At 50.3% G+C, this 22,737-nt stretch overlaps 1 protein-coding gene across 2 annotated transcripts in view; it reads left to right on the forward strand.

The window, feature by feature from the left end:
- Kifc3 (kinesin family member C3) overlaps positions 1-22,737 on the forward strand; it is a 78,880-nt gene that overhangs the window by 20,646 nt on the left and 35,497 nt on the right. The gene's annotated exons all lie outside the window — the stretch shown is intronic.

The following is a 22,737-nucleotide window of genomic DNA, read 5'->3' on the forward strand; positions in this document are numbered from 1 at the left end:
ATCAGGTTAGGAACAAAGTCCTAGAGACAGCCTGGGCTGGCACGGATGTGTATGTGTGGTACTAGGGTTGAAATCGGGGCTCTGCACTTGCTTGGCAGGAGCTCTCCTACTGAACCATGCCCCCAGCTCTTTTCTGTGTTGGTTATTTATGAAATAGGGTCTTGTTTTATGCTTGTGTCAGCTTGGAAGCCTGATCTTCTGGACCTCAACTTCCCACACAGCTGGGATGACAGGCTCAAGTCACTGGCCCCAGCTGGCATCAAGTTTTTGTTTTTTTGTTTTGTTTTGTGGTACTGGGGTTTGAACTCAGGGTCTACACCTTGAGTCACTCCACCAGCTCTTTTTTTTTTTTTTTTGTGATGGTTTTTTTGAGATAGGGTCTCACGAACTATTGGCCCAGGCTGACTTCAAACTTTGATCCTCCTGATCTCTGCCTCCTGAGTAGCTAGGATTTCAGGCATGAGCCACTGGTACCCTGCTGGCATCAAGTTTTGTTGGGCACAAAACATTGGGTAAATCACTTATCTCCTCCAGTCCTAGTCAATGAAATGGGCTGATAAAAGTAGTGCTTCCTGGGCTGGGAGTGTGGCACAGTGATAGAGCACTTGCCTTGCATGTCTATCCCCAGCATGGCTGAGGGGGCCGAGAGAGAATGGGGGAGAATGAGAGAGAGAGAGAGAGAGAGAGAGAAGAGAAGAGAGGAGAGACAAGGAGAGGAGAGGAGTGGAGAGGAGAGGATAGAGAGACAGAAGAGAAAAAGAGAGGAGAGAGGAAAAGAGAGGGATGGACAGGGAGAGATGGAAAGGGAGGAAGGGAGGGAGGAAGGGGAGAAAGAGAGAGAGAAAGACAGAGAGAGAGAGAGGAGACAATTCTTTGCAGGATGTTCTGGTAATTAGATGAAGTACTGTAATAGACAATACTCACTGTGAGCACAGAGCAGGGAAATTTCTTTTTAAATCCAGCCCAGGGCCTGTACACGCACGCTAAGGTGCACCATACTCCCGAGCTTTACCCTCAGTCCCTATTTTTCATTTTACTTAAAAGCAGGTTTAGGGCTGAGGGTGTGGTTCAGTGGGTAGAGCCCTGGATTCCGTCCTCAGCACTACAAAACAGTTTTGTTTTTCCCTGATGAAGTCACCTATCACCACTCCTCAAGTTTTGGAGCTCACTGAAACCCCTTGGGGGAGAAGCAGCATCTCTCCCATGACTGTTCCCAGGAACAAAGAAAGAGTCCTCGTTACTCACAGGGTGGAGGGGCTGCAGGGAGGTAGCCAGCCTTGGCCAAACGGAAAGCCGGAAAGCTGTGAAGGAAGCTTTTTTATTTAAAATTGCTTTTTCCCTCCTGAATTTTAAGTCACATTCAGGTACCTTCCGCCACCTCCCAGATCCATCCTTCCAGGAAGGTCACTGTCAGCAAAGGCAGAGTGGTTCTAATTAATCATTGCTCTGCAGAGCCCAGTGTGGGAGACACCAATAGGTAGCACCCATTCTGTGTGGCACCCAATGGTATTTTTATTTCACATAGACTTTAGAATTTTACCACTTTAAAAAAAGAATCAAGGCCAGGCACTGGTGGCTCATGCCTTAATCCTAGCGGCTCATGCCTTAATCCTAGCTACTCATGGGGCAGAGATCAGGAGGATCCAGGCAAATAGTTTGGGAGACCCTATCTTGAAAAAAGCCATCACAAAAAAGACCCTGCTGAGTGGCTTCAGTGGCTCAAGCTGAGTGCCTGCCTAGCAAACATAAGGTCCTGAGGTTAAAGTTCTACTGAATAACAAATGAGGTGCTATCATGAGTATGACCTTTGTGGGGTTATACGGGGATGTATACTTTTGTACTGGAGTTTGTACTCAAGGTGACTCGCTTGTTAGGCAAGCCCTCTACCACTTGAGCCATACCCCGGGCACTTTCTGTGCTTTGGCTGTTTTTGAGATAGGGTCTTGACTTTTATACCTCGGCTGACCTGGGCCTCGATCCTCCTGTTTACACCTTCCAAGTAGCTGGGATAATTAGGTATGCGCCACCACACCAGGCTATTGGTTGAGATGAGGGTCTTGAGAACTTTTGCCCAGGCTGGCCTTAGTCCTTCTGACCTCCCCCTTCTGAGTAGCTAAGATTATAGATGTGAGCCACAGTGCAGTTTGCTCAGGGTCAAAGTCATATTCCCCAAGCCCAAACAGTTAACATAAAGAGAGCCCCACTAAGAAATAGAAGCCAAGAGTGGTGGCACAGGCCTGTAGTTCCAACACTTGAGAGGCTAAGGCAAGAGGATCATAAGTTTGACGCCAGCCTGATCTATATAGTGAGACCCTGTCTCTAAAAGCCAAGGGCTGAGGGCATGGCTCAAGTGGTAGAGCACCTACCTAGCAAGCACAAAGCCCTGGGTTCAAACCCCAGTACCTCCAAAGAAAAGGTAAAATGGTGAACACACTCCTAAATGCAGAATCTCATTAAACAAAGCATACAATGGGTACATACAACCTTAAAAATTGCAGTTGGTTTACTTTAGGTCTAACCCCAAGCTCCTTTGAAGAGGGGTGACCGTAGGTCCTTTCCAGTCATTTTAGATCCCCTCTCCCTCCCAGGTGTCACCCAGAGTTGGGACTGGAACTCTGCCCTTCATGGTCTGTGATGGACTCCATTGTGTCCTGGCCTTCAGGAACTGTTTGCAGGAGCAGTGTGCATGGAGCCAGAGCCCAGGCTGTTCCTGAAGCTCCCCTGAGTTCCAGCCCTGCCAAGCTGCTTCAGTGGTGTCCCCACCTGTTCCCCAGTGTGGGGACTGGTCCCTGTGGGAGGGAATATGCCTTAGGGTTTGTAGAGTGCTATGGTTAGGCTGTCATGCTCAGGTATTAGGTCCTGGGGAGGTGATGGGGAGGCCCCCTAGCTTCCCTGTAGGGCCCTATCTTCCTCTTATTCCTTGACACTTCTTGCACAGGACCAGAAGTGAGGACATCTGTCTACCTCTGCCATCCTGGCCCCTGGGCTTATATTAAAAAAAAAACAAAAAAACCCAGTCCAAGGTGATTCTGTCCAAATTCCTCTTCTAAAATACTTTCCCAGGGTTGGGAGTGTAGCTCAGTGGTGGAAAGCTTGCCTAGTGGGCTCGAAGCCTCCCTAACACTCCTCCCCCCTACAAAAAAAGCAACCCTCCCCCCAAAACGTTCTATAAGTGTAAGAAGGGAAGCCGTAAGGTGGGAGCTAGGAGCAGAGGTGGTAGGAGACATCTGGGCTTCATCTGGGCCCTGATTTTTTTTTTGTTGGCACTGGAATTTGAGCTCAGAACCTCATGCTTGCTAGGCAGGTATTCTTACCACTTGAGTCATTCCACCAGCCTTTTTTTGTGTTGGGTTTTTTTGAGATAGGGTCTAGAAAACTATTTGCCAGGGGCTAGCTTCCAACCACGATTCTCCTGATCTCTGCCTCCTGAAGAGTTAGGATTATAAGGATGAGTTACAGGCGCCCTGTTGACCCTTCTGTTTTTAAAAGGGTCTGACTATGGTCATTAGTTGTGAGTTTATTTTATTTTTATTTTGGCTTTTTGAGACAGAGTCTCATTATATAGCAGAGCTGGCCTTGAACTGGTGATCTCCTGCCTCAGCCTCCCAAGTGCTACAATTCTAAGTGTGGACCCTCACGCCCAGCTGTGCAAGAAGGTACCAAGGGTCTTGCTACCTTGCATACCTAGTGTATGTGGGGATGGTGGTATGCTGGGAGAAAAAAATAACCTTTCAGTAAATTAAACTGCAACAAATGTTAACATTAAATTCATTTTTTATACTACCCCACAAAAAAGAAATCCTGAGGGAGTTTATAGCAGTGCTGTTGATTTCCAAGTTACGGAGGCAAACTGACCCGGGCTCGCTGGTCTACCTGGGTGTATGGCTTGGGGTGGGGTGGGGGGAGTGGGGGGTGCAGCCCAAGGTGTCACTGGGACTGCATCAGCCAGGACCTTAGAAATGCAAAATCCTAAGACCCACTGGCTGGGAGCTGCCTTTCAGTGACATCCCAGCTGATGCACACAGCAGCACAGGCTGAGGACAGGGACTAGCTGGTGCTGTCATTGGAGGAAGTTTAGAGTTTGGGGATCTGTAAGAAGCTTCCCTCCTGGTTAGCAGGGCTCTGCCAGCCTTGGGGGTGAGCAGACGGGGTTCCTGGTAAGACAGGCTCACCTGAAAGTGGTTTGTTTTTATTTTTTAACTTTTGGTAGTACTGGCATTTGAACTCAGGGCCTCATGCTTGCTGGGCAAGCACTTTACCACTTGAGCCACTCTGACAACCCTAAGACAGGCTCACCTGCTCAGCCACAGCGAGAGGCTCACCTAGACGCAGCCCTTGGGTCTGTTCTTACTCAGACCTTTGTTCTCATTTCACAGTTTCTGCCTTGGGTTGAGTAATCCTGGGCTTGCAAGTCACCAAGTCATCCTGGCTGATGGTGACACCTTAATTCCAGCTGAGCCTCCCCTTTCATTAGCAAATCACTACCTTCTGTCTAAAGTGTCCCCTCAAAGACCTGGAGGGATTTAGACTGACCTTGAGGTGTGGCTCCAGTTATGTGGCTTTGGTGGCTTCTCCAAATTTGTCAATGTCTCTGGCATGCCCATGGCGTAACAATTATTCAAGGCCCTAGGGATGTTGGGATTGACTTAGTTTTCTTTCCCAAACAAATGAATGAATGTTCTGCCTTTTACTCAGGTAATGGTTAATTACTGTACAGAAAGCCTTTTATTTCAGCCATTCTCACTACAACTGGATAGGGCTTGGGGTTGTTATTAGTCCCATTATACAGAAGGGAAAACGGATTCAGAGACGTCAAGTAAGTTTCTCCAGGCCAAAAGTAAACTAAACAGCAGAGTGGGGCTCAAACCCAGGTCAAAGCCAGTGCTCTGTGTTTACCTGGACTGTCAGACACAGCTCCTATGGCTGAGGCTGCTTCTGTTTTCTTTCATGGGAGGAAGCAGAGGTGGAATGGAATTGTTCTTTATCACTTTCCTGAGCTTGCATTGTTACTTTCCTTCTATGAACGACTGGCTGCCCCATACCTTTTTGGAAGGTCAGGAATGGAGCCTGGGCTGCCTGCCTGCTAGGGATTGTGGCCAGTGGGCAAGTGACTGCACTGGCTGTGGCCCTTCCAAGGACAGGTGTAGACTCTGCAGTTCCCCAGGTTGTCCTGGCTGACTCCTCTCCGTTGGGAGGAGTCTTTGACAGACATGGCCTTTTGAGGGAATGGATCTGGGTTCAAGTTATGCTCACTCACAGCTGCATGATGGCTTCCTTGAGCCACAAGTGCTTTGCTTTTATGAGTTCTTTTCTTTACTGAAAAGAAAACATCTAGACATATTTTATGGCTATATTGATATAAAGATGAATGTCTTAATGTTATATATGAAAACATTTTCTTTACCCTAAAGGTTCATTTTATACCCTTTTGATTTGAAGTGAAATTAAAAAATTTTGTCACTATATAGTCCAGGCTGGCTTCAAACTTGAAATCCTATTGCCTTAGCCTCCTAAGTGCTGGGATTACAGGTATGTACTACTACTCCCAGGCTAAATTAGAACATTTTCATGGGCCCCTAAGAGTATTATGGGCCCTAGGCGTTGTGCCCATTGCACCTACTGGCCTAGCTGGTCTTGTGGCTGGGTGTGTGGTTACCTTGAGCAAGTTAACCCTCCTCTTTATGGGGATTGAACCCAAGGAGTCCCAAAGGCTAGGCAAGCTCTGTACTGCTGAGACACACCCCCAAGTTGCCTCTGTTGAGCCATTTTCTCATCTGTAAAATGGCCACGGTGACATGTCTGCTTAACCTGTAGCATGGAGGAGTCTTCTTCAGTGATGGTGTTGTCTGTGTCCTCTGCCGGGTCAGGGGCTCCTGTGTGGAGGGCTGGGCTTGCAATGAGCCACTCATGGAAAGGATGCGATAGGCTGTGTGACCTGCCACCAGCCTTGCTTCCTGCTCCCAAATCACAAATCAATAGGGCCAGAGGGTCACCAGGGCCCACTCTCTGCCCAGGCCAACCAGAGTCTGGATCCATCAGGCAGAACTGCGACAAGCAGCCAGGTTCAGACCCCAGCCCAGTGCCAATGGTTCTGCCTGGCTGTCTCCAGAGTGCCACCTCAGGCACACTTTTTCCAGCAGATTGCCTCCCTCCCATCACCCACATCACCTCCTTGGCTTTACACTGCCCCCTCTGTTTTCTCACGGCCACAGCCACCTGTGCACATGGGCTGCCACAGGCAGTACCCAGTGAAGACTTTGACAGCAGAATCCTGGCTCTGCTTCTCACTTGCTGGGCAGGTAACTTCATGCTGGCTTCCTCTCCTGGGAACGGGACATGTCAACTTCCTAGTTCACAGGGTGGTTCACAGGCTGCAAAGGTGACTGCAGATGACACAGGTGGAACAATCCCACAGTGACACTCCAGGGCTTCATCATGAGGGCGAGGAGCATATAGCTACTCTGACTCCTCCCCTGTCCTTTCTGGAGGCTGCTGACAAGGTGGAAGGGGGAAGCCCCAAAAATGATCCTGAGCAAAGTTATAGGGTGACAGATCCCAACCCTGCTACTTACTAGCAGTATGACTTTAAGCCAGTACTTCACTTTTCTGTGCCTTGGTTTCCTCACCTGGAAAACAGAGGAGTTGTCACTAGGAGTGGCTGGGAGGAACACCCGTTAACACATCCGAGAGGCTCCAACTGGTGTCTGGTATGGAGTGTGAGTCTAAGCAGCTGCTAGGATTTTGGGTGTTTTTGGTTTTTTTTTTTTTCATTCTTTCTTGGAACAAGTCACAGTTGGAAAAATGACTTTAGTCTTCAGGACAGAACTTTCTAGAACTGACATAGGTCAGTTCCAGAAATGGGAGTTATCAGTCTCTTCTCTGAAGTGTGAGAGACCTGTTCCCTGCCCACTGGAAGGTCTGTACCTCAGGGGGCTCAGGCCTCCTAGTTGCTGAAGTCCCAAGCTATTGGTCCCTGGAGGAACTCAGAGGAAAGGGAGTTGGAAGGGAAAGCTAGCAGGACTCCAGCGGCTCCATCCCAGGCACTGGGTTTGTGGAGACTGTCCTGAGTGAGGCTTCATCAGGTGGGTGGCCCAGCAGACAGTCAGCCAGTGTCCTGGGTTCTCGGGCCTCAGCTCTTGGAATGCCGTGGAGGACAGCGTCCTCACACATACAGCCAGCTGGACACCAAGATGTGGCCTGTGGCCAAGGGAGGCTCCTGGCCTCATGGCACTAAAGTTACACCTGAGCCCACTGGACTAGGCTGTTCACAGCTTGACTTCCTTTTAGCTTTTTTTTCTGTTGGAATCCCTTCAGCCTAAGGTGGATTCCGAACGAGGCCAGTGGGGTTGGTGCTTTCTGTGTGGCGCTTTCCTGAAGTGACTTTTGTCTCCCTGAGTCCTTACTGGCTGCTGCCATAAAATATTAATGCCTAGTGGAGCGTGCGAGCTCCAGAGCCTTCCTTAAGCTGGGTCTGGTTTCACAGACCAAGGCAGCAGTTGCTGGCGACGGGGTCTGCAGCAGGCCCCAACCTCAGTGCTGTGTGGAGGAGCCTGGGCCAGCACTTCTGTGCAATAGTCACATCCTGGGAGTCTAAGGCTGGAAGCACGATGTCACTGAGAGGTATGTACCCTGGTGGTGGAGCGACGTCTGGACTCTATTGACTGTCATGAAAGAACAAGCTGGTGGCTTCCTGAACAGTGACCAACTCGAAACGCCCTTCCTGCTAGAAGTGGTGGTCAGATGCAACTTTCCTATACTTATTCTAGGCCCCTGTCCCCAGACTTCTTTCTTATTTGGTGGTACTGGCATTTGAACTCAGGGCCTTGTTCTTGCTAGGCAGGTACTCTACCACTTAAGGCAAACCCCAAGCCCTTTTTGCTATAGTTATTTCTCAGATAGGGTCTCACGTTTGTGACTGGGCCAGCCTGGACTGTGATCCTCCTGTTTATACCCTGTAGCTGGGATGACAGGTGTGCCACCAGGCCCAGCTTTTTATTGGTTGAGATAAACTTCTTGTGCAGGCTGACCTTGAACTGTGATCCTCCTGAGCTCTACCTTCCAAGTAGCTAGGCTTACAGGTGTGAGTCACTGTGCCTGGCTATCCCAAGACTTCTTAATGTGGGCTCTTATTAGCCTCCAAACAGACATCAAATGCAAACTAACTGCATGGGGTTTTTCCATTCAGTTTTCTCAGAGGTGGTGGTTCTACCTAAAATTTTAAAATGCTAATACCAGAACTGAGGTTTAGCTCAGTGGTACAGTACTTGCTTAGTAAGCATGAGGCCCTGGGTTCCATCCCAGCACCAAAAAAATAAAATAAAATAAAAAATATGATGTTAGTCATTCCACTTTTGGACTACCTATTAATGCTTATAGGTGAGAGCAAAGCTCCTGGTACAAAGACTTTCCTGGAAGCACCATGGTTGCGAAGGACTAGAAATAGCTCAACTATCCATACAGGGCTGGATAAACCAGTTGGGTCCAATCATTCTTTGAAAGAAGCACCGTCATGGGGGGTGAGGCTGTACATGTGACATGGAGGGCTCCCAAGAGAGTTAAGTATGAAGAACCAAGTACAGCACAGGATGTGAACTGTGCTGACATTTGTGGGGACAGGGGACAGGGGCAGTTTTCAATGTGTGCTTACAAATGGAGACTTTCTGGAAAAGAAAGATCCACCATCCACTGGTGGCAATAATGGTCCCAGAGGAGGAGGAAGGAGGGCAGGTTAAGTAAGAGAGAAAAGTAAGAGGTTATTTTTCTTTCTGCTGTTTGAACCTGGATGGCTTAAAAGCAGTCAAAGAAGAAAATAGCCTCATAACAATGTGCTGACTTGATTTTTTTTTTCCCTCTGCACATCCAACCCCCCTCCCCACCCCGGTGGGACTGGAGTTTGAATTCAGAACTTCACACTTGCAAAGCTGGCGCTCTACCTCTTGAGCCACACCTCCAGTCCATTTTTCCCTATTTTGGAAGTGGGGTCTTGTGAACTATTAGCCCAGGCTGGCCTTGAATTGCAATCCTCCTGATCTCAGCCTCCCACCAAGTAACTAGGCTTGTGGGTGTGAGCCACCACACCCGGCTTTCCCCATTTTTTAAATTCTGGTACTAGGGTTTGAACTCAAGGCCTACACCTTGAGCTACTCCACCAGCCCTTTTTTGTGAAGGGTTTTTTTGAGATAGGGTCTTGTGAACTATTTGCCCAGGCTGGCTTCGAACCACAGTCCCTCTGACCTCTGCCTCCTGAATAGCTAGGATTATAGGCGCAAGCCACCGGCGCCAGGCTGGCTTTCCCCATTTTTATGAGTGCATATTAATTGTACAATGTAGGGGGTTTCATTATGATATTTTCATATTTGGATCATATTCACAGCCTCTATTACTCTTTCTTATCCCTTGTCCTCCTGCTGACTTGGTTTTCAAAAGAACCGAAGCAGATAGAAGCCTGTGAGACTGGACAGGCGCAGCTAATTTGGGTGGGCAGCTGCCACGCCTCTAAATTAAGCAGGCAATTGAGGCCAAAGAGCCTGACTCACAGCTGGCCCCATGGTGCCTCGGGAGTCAAGTGGAGTGGCGTCCTCCTTGCTTTAACAGCTTGTCGCACGCACGCTCATATCCTCGTTATAATCACATGTATGGAGGCTTTCATGAATGAAGCTCAAAGCTGGTGTGCAAACCCCACTTTCCCTCCTGAGAGGCCGGGCCAGGCCAGAGGCTCAGTGGAGGGCAGATGCCTGGCTTTTGTGAGAGATAAAGAGGAGGGAAGTGGACAGTGACTCATGAGGCTGACATCTGTCTCTTCCCTGCCTCATTTAGGTGTGAGCTCGCTCCTCACTTGGTCACAGGAGGGAGGTCCCCTAGGAAGCCATCTGAGTTGGAGGGCAGCTTGAGACTGCCCACAGGTGGGCTGGGCTGAGCCACATTCCTTGGTCATGGAGTGTCATGTCCATATTCGTTCATCTTTCATGTTGGGTTCCAGTCATGGTGCTGGCTGGGTAGGTTTGAGATGCCTGCCCTGGTCAGGAGGTGCCATGGGGTGGACTGGCCTCTCTGCCGGCTTCATTCCACCCAGGGCCTTAGGAGTGACACAGCTAAAGGGAGGGCTGCCTAGCCACCTTCTTCCATACAGGGAGCACCTTATTTTGCCAGGAAGTCACTGCCCCAGCAATTGGGTAGGCTAGGACATCTCTCCTGTCTGTACTCGACCCACTCACATCAGCTCTGCCCCTGGCTGAAGGTGCCACTGTGGTGGCTCCGCTGGGGCCGGGAGCCTCTTTTGGGCCCACTGGAGCCTCATTATACACTGGGAATTTTCATCTGCTGGTCGAGTAGCCCTTGTTTGAAATTCTTGGACCAGAAGTGTTTCACACTTTTTCTGGATTGTGGAATATTTGCATATACTTAAGGCGCTCTCTTGAGGATGGGACCCAAGTTTAAAATCCCAAATTCATCTGTTTCATATACTCTTTATACACATTGTCTGAAGGTCATTGTGTACGATATTTTTAGTGCATCTGCGTCTGACTGTGACCTGTCACACGAGGTCAGGTGTGGGATCTGCCAGTTGTAGTATTATGTAGTGAACAACAGAGTTCAGCTAAGCCAGGCATGAATGTGAGGGCACATGCCTGTGGTTCCAGCACTCGGGAGGCAGAGGCAGGAAGATCAAGAGTTTGAGATCAACCTGGGTTACAGAGTGAGACCTTCTCTCAAAAAAAAAAAAATTTTTACAGATACCTCCCACACAGCACCCAGACTTCCTAAATATCAACATTTTACTAATTTGCTTCATCTTTTCTTCTCTTTCTCCTTCTGTTCTTTCTTTTGAGACAGCATCTCACTATGTAGCCCAGGCTGCCCTTGAATTCACAACCCTCCTACCTCAGCTCCCTCTGTCCCCTCTGCACTGCTGTAGGAAGTTGCAGGCATTGCGCCTCTTTCTCATTACCTACCATGGTGTGCATTTCCTTAGAACAAGGCATTCTCGTTCATAACCAATGTGCAATGCCCACACTCAGGAAACTGATATTGAAACACCATTATCTAATCTACAGACTGTGGGATTTTGCCAGTTGTCCCAAGAGGGTCCTTCCAGGCAAAAGGAAATCCAAGATCTGGTGTTGCACACAGGTGTCACATCTCTTTCATCTCCTTCAACCCAGAACAGTCCCCAAGGGTTCCTGTGTATTATCATGACATCAACATTAGGGAAAAGGCCAGGCCAGTTGTTCTGTAGAATGAAGGAGCCTCTAGCAGTGCCTGGACTACCACTGGCACCTAAGAAATGCCACCAGGTGTTAAATACCTACTGTGCCCTGGGCTTTGGTGTATGATCTCATTCATCCTTTGACATGTCTTTGAGGGACAAGCGATGTGGTTTTTTTCCATTGTGCACAGGCTCTGAGAGGTGGAGGGCTTGCCTGAGGTCAGCCAGCCAAAGAGAGGCGGCCCCAGATCTTAACCTCCAAGCACATTCTCCTAATCACCAGGCCACTGAGCCCTGGGGGAATTTCCTTGTAGGCATCTCTTTTAACTTCTAGAACTGAGGTCAGCAAATTGTCCTTGAAGGCCATCGCCTTCCCATCACTGTCCCCATCCCCAAACGTACCTCTAGAGAGATACAGCTGACCTTTCCAGGCCTATAAGAAAACGGGAGCCGTTTGCCTTCAGCACTTTGGAGAGGTTCCAGCAAATGGACAGGATTACAGGGTGGAAGTTTACCTTTCGGTCTAAAACTGCCTCCTAATCCAAGTGGCTGATGGGCTGAGCAGGACGACATGGACAAGGGTCCTCTTCCCTGCCTGGTCTCTGAGGTGGTGGTAGCACCTGAGATAGCAGAGGGTCACCAGGCTCCCCTTCCTGCCCCGGCCAAAGGCCACAGCCAGATCAGAGCATTCTCTCACAGGTCTGGTCAGTGCCCTCCAGGAAGCCCTCCTGGCTTGCGGCCCAGCCACCAAAAATTCCCTCCAGAAGCTTCTACCTGGGCCTCGATGTCTGGGTTTTCTTCCCCGACACATCCAACTGGTGGCCCAGACTTTGAGTTACCCTTGTGTCATCTGTTTATTCAGCGACTATCCACACGAGGACCTGTGTGTGTGAGGCACTGTGTCAGGGGCTGGGGTCAGCAGGGAACAAGAGCAAGTCCCAGCTTCACAGGAAAAAGATGGTTAAGGAGCAGGGGAGAAAGACACAGGCTCATTGCAGGTGGTGGCTAAGTGCTATGATGAAGCTAAAGCAAGGAGATAAGACAGAGTGACTGGGGCTACTGACCAAGGTGTCCACTGTCAGAGGGGACAGGGGAGCTGAGATCCAGAGGCCGAGGAAACGGCGTGCAGGGTGCAGGGAGTTGCATTGCAGGCAGAGGGACCAGCAAATGCAATGGCCTGTGGCCTGTCTGAGGAGCCAGAAGGAAGTCTTGTGGCTGGAGCTGAGCTGTGGTGGAAGAGGGCATTGGGCCAGCCCTATAGGGCCTCATGGATCACAGTGAGGAGCTTGGGTTCTGTTGTAAGCAAATTGGGAAGCCACTGGACTTTTTTTTTTTCTTTAAATCAAAAACAAAAACAGGGCCTTGCTTTGTAGCCCAGGATGGTCTCAAACTTGAGATCCTCCTACTTCAGCTTCCTGAGTGCTGGGATTACAGGTCTGTAGCACCACACCCGGCTCTCGTGGATTCTTGACCTTGATCTTTTCTACTGGGTAAGCACTCACACAGCTGGCCTTGTAGTGCAGCAAGGGAAGGCTGAAACCTACAGAGGCAACTGGACCTGCAGATTTACAGCACTTTTATGAGCTTGGCAGGTGTAGTAGAAGTGGTGTTATCAGTAAGCGTAACGATGCCATTGATCGTGCTGGGTAAGTAGCCTCAAAGCCTTGGAATGTTTCTGTTAGATCCCCTGGTATATCAAACTAACAGGGGAATGTGCCAGGCCAGGTCAAAAGACCTGCCACACATTAGCTGTGTGAACTTGAACTTGGTCCAGTTAATTAATGGAGCTCATTTCCTTTGTAACCTGTAATGTAGGCCCCTCAAGGTTGTGCAGAAAGAATGAAAGGTAATGATGGGCAGGAGGGGCTTTGTGAGTGATGAACTGTCTGTCCACTGTGAGGTGGTCATGATGATGACATAGTGTGGGCTCTGGAATCAGAGAAGCTGGGTTCCCAGGCTTGGCTTAACCTCTGGCAAGTTGCTTAACCTCTCTGAGTTTCTTATTTGTAAGATGGGGATGAAAGCATCAGACTTTAGAAGATGACATGTGATGTATTGGGATGAATAAAACATGCACCTGGGACCTGTGAGTTTGATCTTATTTGAAAATAGGGTCTTTGCAGAGGTTGCAGAGGTCATATTGGACCAGAGTGGGCCCTTTTCTAAGAAGAGGGAAATTGGGATACAGGCAAACAGAGAGAACGCTGTGTGAGACAGACAGGGATGGAGAACTCCATCATAAGCCAAGGAAAAGCCAAGATGTCTGGCCTCCCCAGGAGCTGGAGGAGGGAGCATGGTCCAGCAGATAGCCTAAGATTTGGACTTCCAGTCTGCAGAATTGCTAGAGAATACATTTCTGTTGTTTTTTAGCCACCTGGTTTGTGGTTGTTTTGTTACACAGCCACAGGAAACTCATACACATGGTGGCCCTGAGAAAGTGCTCAGTGTTGTGGAACCTGGCCTTCTAAGCACAGCATAAGGCTTGGCCATTGTTCTTGTTACCATTCTTAGTGTTGCCTTATTTAGGGTTCAAGGTAGGCTGTCACGGCTGCAGACTAGTTTAGGGGACCCTCCAATCCCGACTCCAGTCTTGCTGAGGGTGGGGCAGGATGGTGGCCCTGGGAGCGGTAAGCTGACCTCCAGTACTCCTGGGGTTCTGTTGAGGTTTGGGGGTCCTCCACGTGTCTTCGTTGTGAGGAGGGCGGTGGCTGTCCTGTGTTGTGCCTGCTGCGCTGCCTGGTGTGGCAGCAGCCCAGCCTGGTTTCAGAGCAGCTCACAGATGCCTCATAAACCTGTCTGGCAGCTACATTCCTCTGATACTGACACCGTGCAGAGCCGGCTGTCACTCCTCGGACTGTTGTGGTTTTGTAAAAGCAGACGGGACGGGGACGGGCAGCTGCTCCCTGGCGAGGCTGTGACTCACATCAGCAGATCTGAGCCCTGGTTTCCCTGGTGGCAGCCAAAACCCTCGCCTCTGCCCAGCTGTCAAGAGATCACAGGTGGGTGGGGCTTCAGGGACCTCCCCCAAAAGGATGCTGGAGGAGGAAAGGTCTGCCTCCGCCTCCCCACTCCCCCATGGTTGGGTTCAAGTGGGCTCACTACACTTGGGCAGAGGACAGAAACAGCCTCAGAAGACCTGGTTCTGGTCCTTTCCTTGGGCTGGCCACTTCATCTTTGACAGCCTCAGTTTTTTCACCTGTAATGGAAATGTTTTGAGGACTTGAGGGGCTACTAGAAGTGGGGGTACCCACCATCTTGATTCATTGACTAAATATGGGTAGTAGGTCAAATGGCTTAGATCTGCCAGGCAGATCCCATGGGCACCTGTTATGGCCTCAATTTACACCAGGATGGACAAGGCTAGACGGCAGGGGAAAGAGGCAGGACTCCTGAGGTCCTCAGCCCAGCTGAAATTCAAGAATGGGAGTCCATTTGCAGCAGGGATGGCCTGCCTGAATCCAGGTGCAAATGACAGCTGAGTCTGGAGCAGCACTCATCCTGGGGCACAGAACTAAACTAGGTGCCAGCTCTGCATGTGTGTCCACCAGGGGGGATGTGGTAGGAATGACATCTGGGGATGTTTGGGGTCTTGGTGGTGAGACGGAAGTGGCCATGGGCTGAGTCACAGTTGGGCAGAGTTGAGGAAGGAGACTGACCTGGTCTCTCTGTCTTCTCCCAAGGAAGTAGCTCCTCGGGGCGCCCACCTCCTTACAGTTTTGGACCTTCCACTTCCAAGTTCAGGTGCAGCACCCAGCTGGCGCACCTCAGCCTCTCTGGGGAGGGGGAGAAGCTCAGGTGTCACCTTGGTCTCAGAAGGCATCTGATAGAAGAAGTAGGACAGGTACTGGTGTGGCCCTGCTCAGCCAGGCTGGGGGTTGATGGGTAAAGAACACTGCAAACAACCCTGGGGCTTTCGAGAGATGTTCAGAGAGGACAGACATTCTGGAAAACACTGGCAGGTTGGAGGTTGGAGCCCAGAGATTCTGTCCCTGTCACCAGGACCCCCACAGCCTGTTTGCCACGGGGCACCTCCCCTGACAGGGTTGGCTTCTGCAGGATTTGTTTCTGTGGGCTGAAGAAGTGAAAGCAGGCTACCCCTGATCCCTGGCCACCACTGTCTACCAGCCTAGACCCCAGCCAGGCCCAGGGCTGGGCCTCAGCATTCTGAGGTGTGTGCTGGGCTCTGTTTCTGGGACTCCTTCCCATCCAAGGCCCTCCCATCTCCATCCATATTTGAATTCAACAGACTCTGAGTGTTCACTGCTAGGCTTTGTGATAAGCAGAAAGAAGAGCAGCTAATGATAATGGTGCCAGTCTTAACAGCAGGAGTAATTTCTTCACCTGCATCATGGATCATAATTCTACCTGCTCACTGGGTGCTGAAAGGATTGTGCACATGAAGTACTTAGCCCACAGTACCATGTACAGAGTAAGTGCTCAATAAATGTTAACCATTTATGAGGTCACCAAGGCTCAAAGAGGTTAAGTGCCTCACCCAAAGTCACAGGAAGGTCCAGTATCATAAAGGAAGTGAGTTCAGTGCTAAGTGAGCTGAGAGAAGGGAAAACTTCTCACCAGGCGGTGTCGGGAAGGCCCTGTAAAGGAGGTGGTGTCTTCACTGAGTCCTGCAAGGTGAATGGGCTGTTGCCATAAAGGTAGCCATAAGTGCAAGGGCAAGATGGCAGGACAGTGTAAACTCAAGCATCAGGAAGAGGGTGTCTTGGGTGGGTAGCTGCAGGTTGGTGGTGAAGAACCTGTGATACATGCTGCAGAGTGATGGTGGGACAGGGACCCCACTATCTACCTTGAGAAGTGTGCACCACAGGGGTTCAAGACCTGGCTGGAGCCAGTCTGCCTGGGGCCGAGTCCATAGAGGGCCGACTGCGTGCTACCTGTGTACTTCTTGGTGGAGCAATGAGGTAGGAGTGCCAGAGCCCTCCACCTCTGCCAGCCATCTGCCAGGCACCAAGTGGCTTGTCTGTTCTGGAGAGCATTGGTCCTATGGCGCTCTTCCCTCTGGGCACATGTTTCAGAGGCTGTGAAGGTGCCGAGCCCACAAGCGAGCAGCACCTGGCTGTTGGTAATTGAGTGCCTGCAGGAGGACACCAGGCTGGAGGCGCTCAGGCCCATGGGATGGACCCAGGGCTGGGTCCTCAGAAGGTGGCTATGGCCTCCAGGACTTTCTCCCTCTGCCCACCCAGTGAATATCAGTGACCATGGGCTCAGGGAGGATGGCTGTATTGACAGAGAGGTCAGCAGGGGAGACTTAGCAAGTGGTGCCTCCAACACCATCTGGGATTCTCTTTCCACAGCAAGCAGCCCTAACGGGGGAAGCCAAATGAGCGCCTGTCTGTCTGTCTCTTTCTCCTTCTTTCCCTCTCTCTTTTTTTTTTTTTTTGGTGGCACTGGGGCTTGAACTCATGATTGCTAGGCAGATCCTCTTATCATTTGAGCCACTCCTCCAGCCTGAGTGCCTATCTCTTATTGGCCGATTCTGCCTGCCCTCTTTGTGGGTCCTTTGCTCCTGTACCCTGGCTCAGGGTCAAGACTGGGCTGGGGTGTCTTCCTGAAGGGCTGCACCTGTCTGTGGTTGCAAGTGTTGTCACACAGCCACGCTGTACCTGCTGGCAGGGCCCTGGAGAGCACGGGTATTCCCACTCTCATCCCCACTTTCTGGAGCGAGTTGCATGCGCCCTGGCCAGCCAGGTTTTCCAGCCCAGGCTCTGGGCTTACAGGCCCCTGCTAAGCAACACCTGCCCTGATTCTCGTATGGAGCCTCTGCTGCTCAGGCTCTGCCCATTTCCTCACTAGCCTCCCCCATTCCTCCAGGTCCATACCTGCTCTTTGATTCTCAGGAGGGCAAATGGCAAAGGCCAGAGCCGCTCTCATCCCCTGCTGGCATTGCTTATTACTCGCGTGTCTCCATACTATTCTCCCTGGCTCTGGATTAGAGTTCCTAGGGGGGACTGGGGGGGGACTGGGTGCTGAGCCCCCCAAGGGAAATCCTTGGGTTGGTCTCCCTCTCTCATGGCCTCCTTCCTCTCCCCTTAACTATAGCTATAGCCATCCCTCCCCTCCTAAGTGACCACTTGCTTCCCTGGCAATAGTGCTGGAAAGACCATCAGGCCACCCTACTCGTTAACCCAGAGAGGGGCATGAGATGGACAGAGAGGAAGAAACCTGCCCCAGGTCACACAGTGGTTGGGGACACAGCACCCACCTTTTCCAGTACTTTAGCCACTTTCCCATGATGACCCCCTTATACCTTTATGGGCTGTCCCTCCAGCCATTCTTATAATATTGTGCCTCAGTTTCTCTACCTTTAAAACGGGAATGAAAATGCCTGCTGCACCTTGTGAGGACGATGTGAGCAGAGGCAATGGTGTGGGAAGAGTGCCTGGCTGGGCAGGGCAGTGCCAATAGGAGGAGCTGAGCTGGATGAACCCCCACCCCGGCATCCCAGACCCCACCCATTCTGGCTGTGGGGGGCGGGAGGAAGCTCATTCCTCCCCTGGCCCGGTCGGTGGCAGATGGAAACCACTGAACACAGGGATCCAATCACTTCTTCCCTGTCACCTGGACACTGGCAAAGTCCCATGCGGAAGGTTGAGACTTGCGGGGATGACTAAGCCCCGAGAGCCGTGGGAGGCTGGTTAATCAGCAGCGTCAAAACTTCCGTTGCTGTTTGCAAACAGGGGCCAACCCCAGAGGAGGGCAACCAGCTGGCACGAGGCCTGGGTAGCAAGTTTAAGGAGAGTGGCCATGGAGGAGGGCAGAGGAGGTGGCAGGGTGGTCAGGGACTAGGGCTGTGTTTTCTAGGTACCCAGGGCTTCCCTGGCGCTGCTGCTACCTCTGCCCCTGCCCCAAGCCCCAAGTGGTTTTCTTTCCAGGAGTGACTGATTGACATATTCCAAGAAGCCAGTATGAGGTGCGGGGTGGGGTGAGGGCAGGAAAGTGTCAGCATTGCTAGTGGCTGTCTGAATGGAATCCTCCATCCAGGATTTCTCAGTGACTTACTGGAACCTGAGAGGGTGGCTGAGGGCTTAAGAGCAGGTGGGGAAGGGGAGCCTAAGCCAGTGCCCTCAGCCCACCTGGCCCAACTCAGATGACAAACGCTCCTGCCCTGTGGAGCCAGACACACCCTTCTCTTTACAGTCATGGCTAGACATCTCTTTATGTGCCTGGCAGGAGGACCAACCAGGAGGAGAGCTCCAGATCCAACCTAAGAACTGTAAATTAGCATGAAAAGTAATTCCCATCAAAGAAGCTGCCAACGGCAGAGTAAATTTGGTACAGCCCCTCTAAGGGCAATCTGGCAACTTGTGTAGACAGCAAAAGCCAAATGCTCAGGCTCTGTTCACAAAGACTTCATGAAACTGACAGCTCCTCTTCTCCCACCCCTGGCCCTGGGCTGTGTGTGGGGAAGTGTGGATAGCCATGCTGTTTATAGAGTAGAAAAGTGGGAGCCATCCAAATATTGGAGTCTGTTGAATGATCAACTCAGTTGGGGTGCGGCCACTGAGTGGAATATTATGCAGCCATTTAAAACAATAGTTCTGAGTGGGAGAACACTTGCCTAACATGTGCAAGGCCCTGGGTTCGATTCCCAGCCCTGCAAATAAAGAAGACAATGATTCTTTTCACTGGGACCTCAATGCTGCTTGGATCTCAGGCTCAGCCTGGGGTCTGCAGAGGAAAGCAGGTCTGAGTAGGAAAAAGTAATTCAGGAAATGCTAATCGAATGACTCAAAGTGAGAATAGGTAGCATTTTCTACTCTCCTTCCACCAACTGCAGCTTGGTGTTTGTGAAAACACCAGTTAAATGCCAGATTCAGGGTAAAGGGTGTTAGGTGTCTGCTCTGATTCATACCTCATAACAACCCAGTCCTTAGATACTACTACTCCTGCCTCCCCCATGTTCATAGGAGGAAACTGAGGCACCGAGGAACCCCAGGCTAGGCTTCAAACCCACATCCACCTGGCCCCCAAACCCACTTCTAATGATTGCACTCTACTGCCTCTTTTTATTGTAGAAATGATGTCTGTTCAAGGTTGGTTACCAGGAAGAAACTCTGGGCCAATGACAAAAGTTAAGTGTAGTGGGATTTTGGGGGTGGGGGAGATTTCCTCTCTTGGTTTCTATATTTGTGAAGAAAAAACACTTAAATTCTTTTATAGTTCCAGCTACTCAGGAGGCTGAGGCAGGAGGACCCCTTGAGCTGCAGATGGAGACGATCCTGGGCAACATGAGTGCATGTCTCAAAACAAAAAACAAACCTGCTGGGCACATAACGCAGTGCTAAAGCACTTGCTTAGGATGCACAGGGTCCTGAGTTCAATGCCAGCACCATAAAAAAAAAAAAATCTCCAAACACATAAGGGAAGATGAATAAGAAGGTGGAGAGAAGTAGGAACGTCTTGGGTTTGTTTTTTTGTTTCGACGGTAGTGGAGTTTTGAACTCAGGGCTTCACACCTAGGAGCGAGGAGTTGGTAGCAGGAAGTGAAGGGGCGGGGCATTGGGGGAGGAGCCAGAGGCTTCTGGCGGTGTGGGGCGGGGCTTACCCAACCGTATTTCTTGACTCTCTCATGGCCACTCTTGCTAAATCTTTTTATTGCCTGGTGCTGAAGTGCATTATCTGCCCAATGTTTGCATTCCTCTCATTTTTGAGACTACAGGAAACGATAAAGGGAAAAACAATCTGTTTGCTTTCCACCGCAGAGCGCAGAGCACAGGAGGGGATCTTTGCCAAATTCCTTAGCAGGTCATAAACAGGTTTTGAGTTCCCCTCACCTGACAGTCAAGCAGCTCTGTTGAGTCCAGGCTCCTGGGCAAATGCAGAAAGGCTGCCACTGTCTGGGGATTTTAAAGCAAGGTGGTTTGGCTGGAGGGAGGGCTGCCTTAGCTCACTGCAGGGACTTCTGAAAATGAAGAATTGTTTTCAATGCAGTTTTTAGGAGAGGGGACAGGGGAGACAGGGTGAAAGGTGCTGTTTGGTCAAATACCTGCTGAATCCCCAGCGTCTGTGGGAGGTTGGTCTACAGGAGACAAGAGTTGGAGGAATTTATCACCCAGCCAAGGGCTGACTGTGACCACCCTACCCCTTCATGTCCTGAGGTGTGTAGCTTCCCCTCATTCTTAGAGGTTGGGTGATGCGCACAGATCTGCAGCTGGTGGGGTGCAAAGCTGGAAACCAACCTCTTGATCGTGGGGCTGGATATAGACTGTCTTTACCTCCCCCTGGTTCCCTCTAGCTCTTCCTCTGGGCTCAGGATGGATGATTTTAGGGATATTGGAAGGTATGTGTTCTGATTAGCAACTTATGCAGTCAGGATTACTTTAATATGAAGCTCTTAACTCCAGAATGTTCACTTTAAGAAACTGTTATCTGGGCACAGCTGTAGTTCCAGAACTCTGAGGCAGAAGTTCAGGGCCAGTGAGACCTGTCTCCAAAAGGAAAAAAAAAGAAGGAAACCGTTCCCCAGGACAGAGAGACCTCATAGGCAGGTGTTCCCACTGACCGCAGTGGAATGCTTCTGTAGGCATTACCACTAGTTTACATGGGGAGAGGTCTGTCTGGATGTGGATCATACATGCCGTTCTCCTCTGAATGTTACATGACCTGTGTACTGAGTGAACATGAATGTGACACGCTGGCCCTGGGCTGAGGCTGTCTGTCTTCATGTCAGGAAAGGGCTCTATCCTCCAGGAGGAGATGGGGTGGGCAGGGAAGGACATTGCAATCCAGTGTGGAGATGTCATTGACTCAGAGAGGGGCAAGGTGGGGCAAGGAAAGTGATCCCTAAGTTTAAAGTACTCACAGCATTGGACGGATTGGTCAGATTAAGGTTAGTGGAGGCAGGGAGGAGCAGGTGGAGGCTAGAGGCCTTCTGGACAGGGAGGACAGCATCTGCAAAGGCCTGGAGGCAACCCCTTGCAACTGGAATGGTGTGCATCTTATCTGTGCTGGGCGCTGAGCTCCTAGGAAAGTCAGAACGACTGCCCTGTGGTTTTTCCTCTGTGGAAAAGCACACTTGGACCCACCTCTGTGGTGGACATGTGAGACGTTGAGGTTTCATGCCCTCTGAATACCAAGATGGCACTGCTGACCCCTGCCAGGGGATGGGGTGGGCTTGGGTATGGATGTGCAGTGTTCTAGCCATAGCCTTTTGTCTGGCCATGGCCTTGAAATGGCTGTGCCTCTACCAGAAGGTGGGTGGGAAGGGTCAAGGCCAAAGACTCATAGCCAGGTTTGGCAAATCCTCCACCTTGCCTGTGGCCAGGAGAGAGTTGGCAGCCTCTGCGTAAAGCCTGGGTGGTTTCTGAGATAGAAATGACCTTGACCTTGGTAGATAGTTCCTGGTGATACTGTGCGTTCCTAAATTCTCACATTTAACAATCAGTTTTTACATTTCAAGCCAGAGATTTGCTAGAATTTAAAAAGTGACCCCTGTAAGCCTCAGTTTCTTTTCCTTCACTTTGATCTCAATAAACTCCTGTATTTACTTACATTTGATGGTTTGTGTGTGCATGTGTGTGCACATGTGTATACACATTACCTCTTCTGGGCTTATAGCTCAACTCTGACACACACTGGGTTTGCAAATGAATTTACTGATGCTGTTTCCTCTCCTGAACAAATGGGGTTAGAATGGTGCTCAGCTCAAAGGGTGGGCAAGGTTAACTAGGATTTTATTTATAAAGAACTTGGTGCAGTGCCTGGCACAGTGTTAGCCTTGCATAAATGGCATCTTTTATGTGCACTAAAGAAGAAAGAAAGAAAGAAAGAAGGCTGTACTGAAGTGTTGGCAGCGTTTATCACCAGTGGATGGGATTATGGTTACAATGAACATCTATGACTTTCGTAATCAGAGAAAAAAGAGCAATATATGTTATTATTAATTTAAATTTCTGGGTTTGGCTTTTCCGGAAGGAACCTACAGTTAATATCAGTGTCCCAATCCTCAAGCAAGACAAGGCCTCTGGTTTTGTACTTCAACTTTAAAGACCAACACCCCACCCCACCTCACCCCCACTCAAATAATAGGGACTGTAATGAAGGAGATTCTTGGTTAGAAATCTCACACAGTTTTGTCTTGTAGACCTGTCTGGGGGGTGGGGATCCAGAAGGACACTCTCTCAAAAGAAGATTGTCTCCACCAGTTGGAGGGCTCTCAGTATCATTAGCTAGAAATTCAACTCTCCAGGGAACAATTCCAGGACATCAGCATTTGCCATCTATTGGCCTGCACTCAGGAATCTCAGAAAATAAAACACTTCCAGCTAGGGGATTTTGACTGTCCTGCTCTGGCATCCAGGACCTGTGAGGCCCTGGGCCTTGGCTGTGTCTCTGGTCTAGATTCTTGACTGCCAGCCTGTCGTCTGGGCAGCAGCAAGAGACAGGTTCACCAGGAGTTGCACGACCCCTTCCCCTCTTGTCTCTGGGGTCATGCCCTGCGAAGCAGACTGCCCACTCTCCCCCGGCTATCTGTGAGCCATCAGCCTGCAAAGGCTGGCTCCTTCCGCACCCTG

This window comes from Castor canadensis, chromosome 15, assembly GCF_047511655.1.
Source record: "Castor canadensis chromosome 15, mCasCan1.hap1v2, whole genome shotgun sequence".
NCBI lineage: Eukaryota > Metazoa > Chordata > Mammalia > Rodentia > Castoridae > Castor > Castor canadensis.